The sequence below is a fragment of the Engraulis encrasicolus genome, chromosome 13 (assembly GCF_034702125.1).
Source record: "Engraulis encrasicolus isolate BLACKSEA-1 chromosome 13, IST_EnEncr_1.0, whole genome shotgun sequence".
Lineage (NCBI taxonomy): Eukaryota > Metazoa > Chordata > Actinopteri > Clupeiformes > Engraulidae > Engraulis > Engraulis encrasicolus.
The window spans coordinates 38,675,606-38,680,605 of NC_085869.1; positions in this window are offsets into that span (position 1 = coordinate 38,675,606).

Below are 5,000 nucleotides of genomic sequence, written 5' to 3' on the forward strand. Positions count from 1 at the left end.
CACACGCGCGCGCGCACGCGCACACGCACGCACACACACACACACACACACACACACACACACACACACACACACACACACACACACACACACACACATTCATCATGGTACAATCCACATTTGGCTTAAAGGAGTCTTTTACAGCACTAGAACTAATCTATTCATAATGTTCCGAGGATAAAGGTGGAACCTATGTTTCCATATGAAGAGGCTCCCAATGATTGAACTGAATTTTGTGAATTGTTTGGCCCTTCTTTTTGACAGATCTGTTGACCACACATACACAGTTTATGTACACAGCCCAGACTACTAAAACTGAGCACAGTTACAGGTACTTTACAGGAGTAATTGCAGCTGTTTAGAGCAGTGGTTAGTATGTCGGAAGCTTTGTCGAGTAGCAGACATCCATAATGAATCAAACATCTAATTTCTAAAATGATAACACACACACACACACACACACACACACACACACACACACACACACACACACACACACACACACACACACACACACACACACACACACACACACACAAGCACACACACACAAACTGCAAGCAGGGCTCTAAATTCACTTTTTTTTGTCATCACTAGCCAAAATGGCTAGTAGGTGTTAATCTTACCAGCCAAACACACACTCACTAATGGGACAAAGTGGCTAGTATGTTTTCTTTTTCTACCAGCCAAACTGAATTTTCATTTTCAATTAGCCAATGGGCAGGTGTTAATTTAGAGCCCAGACTGCAAGCATATTTTTGTCCTCGTCCCTTCCCTTCCCGAGACATCATAGATGCAAATACTGTCCATGTCCATGTACATTCTTTGTTCGTCCATTTGTCAAGGCGGACATTACTCCACTTCTATGCGAGATCAACGCCAAACCTTTACAATTGCATTAACGGACAAATGTCCGCCTGTACAGTTTTATGAATAGAGAAATGTCCACCATTACAATTTTGATGAATGGGCAAATGTCTCGTTGGGCAATTGTCCGTGTACCCTCGTCCATGGGTTCCCAAACTTTACCATGACAAAACCCCTCATTTACCAATATATTCCAGCCAAAAAACAGGGAATGGCGGGTCTTTGAATTAACCTATATAAAGTTAATAGATGCAAAACGATTCATTAACATTCCTTGAGTAAACATGATTTCATCAAATAAGGATAATGTGTTCTTGGAGACTGCTGAATTTGCATGTTTCTAATGCTTTGAATGAACATGATTAAGTTGTGTCTGGGGTGGCCTCCAGTCCTGAGGTGGCGCTAGTGCACCACTTTCTAAAACAAGAAGAAGCCGGAAAGTTTCAGAGCCAGAGAGCCGTTCGCCTCAGTCAGCTCGGTCCTACTCTTCAGTCTCATCTCGCTGGAATAGTGTTGTCATGTGTGAAGATCTACACGAAATTGAGTAAGTAACTGAATTACTTTCATTTATTGTGGGCGATGTAGAACTGCTCTTGTGTCTTTTGTGTGTGGAAGCTGAGCCAAAGGTGAAGTTAGACTCTACTACATTTACCCACGCAGTGCTCTTTGCTTAGTAACAGGTGCACTGCAAACACATGCAGTTGGCTATGCATCATGTTAATTTCGAAAAGAATGGAAAATATGTACATTTAGGATATTCAAAGGATGTAGTAAAAACTGCTACTGTACAACAATCTAGCAGGTCATCTTCAGTTAATAGCTATATTTGCGCGGGAGGGTCTGATCCGTTAATGGGGGAGGGGTGGTGGGGGTGCACAGCGAACTAGAACTTCATCGAACACGTTGCATGCTCACGAGAACAGAGGGCTGGCGTCGTTTCGGTGTGTTCATTTTAAGCCAAGTATTCTATTTTTAAAGTTTTTTTTGTTTTTTGACCCAACCCAGGTGTTTAATGCACACATGCACTTGTGGTCTTAACCGAAGATTAATCAAATGTAAGCTTTCCTGCACACGAAGTCAAAGAACAACCGACCTAGATAGAGTGCATATAACCTGAATTTAAACTTTGCACAGGGAATTGGATGAAACATGTGGCAATGGTATCCTATTTATTGAAGTGCATAGCACTTTTTTTTTTACTTGCACTTATGGTGCGTGTGTGGCTTTCCCTAATGTTTATGATTTGTCAATCCTTTGGGCTCTTTATGTCTTTTCAGATCAGTGCTGAATTCAAAATAATCACCACAGTTCCCCTGCAATCCACGCAACTGTTGCTGAATTGGCTGATGTAAGTTTTCTGTCTTTTTCGCCTGTCTACTTGATGGTTCCTGAGCAGAAAGCCTTTAACTATTGAGTTACACCCCTGCATGTTAAAACCCCATAGAGAGGATCATGATCTGCCTTAGTAGTCATGGTACCAGTACATTCATATGCATGTTTCTTTTGGTGGCAGTCAGCTTCCCAATGTTGATGCCATTCATAGAATCCCAAAACAAATCAGTACCACCACCATTTTTGACCGTAAACATGGGACTGTTTTCTTTATACTTCTCCCTTGGCTACTATCACACATGCTTGAAACAATCTAAAGCAAATGTGTTCATCATGGTTTCATCAGAGACAAACAGACTTCAGATATGGATTGCTGGAACCATGTCCTCTGGTCTGATGACACCAACATGAACACATTTTTTCGGATGGTGTCAAGCATGTGTGGTGTTTACCAAGTGAGTAGTACAAAGTAAACTGTCCCATGCTCATGGTCAAGTAGTGGTAGTGGGACAGACATGATTTTAGGCTGGATGCATGAAGTCAATATTGGAAATCTGAATTTCACCAACATGTACCATGACAATTGAAGCAGATCATGATACAGTCTGCGATTTTAAAGGTGCAGAGAGTGATTTTTTTAAGTAGTTTATTTACAGAACTCATGCTGCACAGGTTACAAATGTTCTCCTTTTTCTTTCTTTCTTTCTTTCTTTCTTTCTTTCTTTCTTTCTTTCTTTCTTTCTTTCTTTCTTTCTTTCTTTCTTTAAGTTGTACAAGATGCACCATTTCTGAGGACTTCTGGCACAGTGGCCTGCACTGTTCAAAGTTCTCATGGTAAGACATTCAATTCAGATTGTCTTTAATGTTTTTATTTGTGAATTACAGCGTTTTATCTCCTTTCTTGAATGTGTGTGTGGCTTTCTCCTAATGTTAATGATTTGATCGTTAAATCCTTTGGGCTCTTTATGTCTTTTCAGATCAGTGCTGAATTGAAAAGAATCACCAGTCCCACTGCAATTGCCTGCACTGTTCGAAGTCCACAAGGTAAAGCATTCACTTTGGCCACAACCCTACCCAGTACACCTTAACAACTTGACTCCTGCTTTAAATTAGCTGTTGGGGGTGACTAAATATTCCAGTGGTATAAGGAGCTGCTTCTCAATTTTTTGTATTTAAATTTTGTCGTACTCTGACTAGTGAATATTAGATCAGAGTCGACAGAGTGCACCAGCTGTCTTACGCTTTTCATTATATTGCCCGTTGTATGTCTGCCTAGAATATTGCATGTTTTATTTTTAATCATAAGTTATCAATGAAACTTATTGAGATGGGGAAAACTGTAAGAACTTCTTATTTCAGCCCCTTGACAGACAAGCCCTGCATGCCATATTACTGCACGCATGCACAAAGAGCAATGCAGTAGACTTTTCCTTCAAAGTCTCCTCGCAAGGAACAGTATATACCGTACCTGTATATGCATAATGAAACTTGTTCTTCTCTTAATTGAGACGAGCTGACTCTTACATCTCTGTCTCCGTCTAAAACACCTTAAACAGAGGATTGGCATCACTGGTTGTCTACTACAAGCTCCTTGTAGGTCCCAGCCAAGGAGACACAGTAGACCTGGGGTGTTGTTCCATATGAGAGTGAGCTTTTTCATTGGCCTGGGCCCACTGGTATTCCTGTGACACACCAAGTTTCATGTCAAAGTCTTGTCATGCTATGCAATGATCTTGCAGGCCACATAAAATTACTTCATGGGTCACAATTGGCCCTGGGTTTGAGTTTGACATCCCTGCAGAATGAAGGCAACTACACAGCTTTGGCTCTGGTATTTGACGACTTCAGGCCAATTCACACCAGCGTTAAATCATCATCCAGGTCCCACATCAGAATTAGAACTGAGGAAATCTTGACAGTGGAACAGAGGACATGCTTTGGACTTTGCAGTAACCTACTGCCCAGCTTAATGTTGATTTATTTGTTAATTCAAATGGCTTGGTTAATTTGTGTTTATTTACTTTTGTCTGTGTTGAATAGGTCATGGATGAAGTTGCTGTAGACGAAGCAATTGAAGACATCACAATTGGAATCTGCTCTGACAGAAGATTGGGCATCCCACCCTTTGGACATTGTCAGTTTTAGTGTATGTCTGTCACACACGTGACACCCAATCGGAAAGGACTCTTTTTTTTTCAGCAACTAAAAAACAGCAGTTATTTTTGTTTCTTTAAGTGAAATGTACCTTTTTTCTAGAGATCTATTTGCTTGTATGCACTTCCAGCTCCTTGCTGGTTTAAGAATAGCACTTGAGTGTGCATATGTTTTGTACGTACTGTGTTGATTTTGACCCAAACTAAAGACAAACAAAATACCAAAACTAGACTTAAATAAGACTGGGTAATGACACAAATGTGGTCACCAAAGAGGACAACCAAATGAATGGTGGACTGCCAGATGCACGCGCACATGCATACAGTATACGCGCATGAACGCACACACGCACACCTACAAGTGTGGACTAATGCACTTAGTCAATGAGCTAAAATAACTGTATGTAGAGTGAATTTTATTTGTGCCCGATGTGTTCACATGAATGCTAATCCAGCCAGAGAGCACTTTTTCACAGCAACCAAACAAATTATTTTCTTAAAGGTGCACTGTGTAGGATGGTGACCAGAGTAGGCAACTATGCTGCACATTGAAACGGTGCTGCCTATTACCAACTGTGTCCTTTTCATGAATATTACGAAAATCTATAAATGTATTAAGAAAATGTTTACTAAAAATCTGTATTTCTA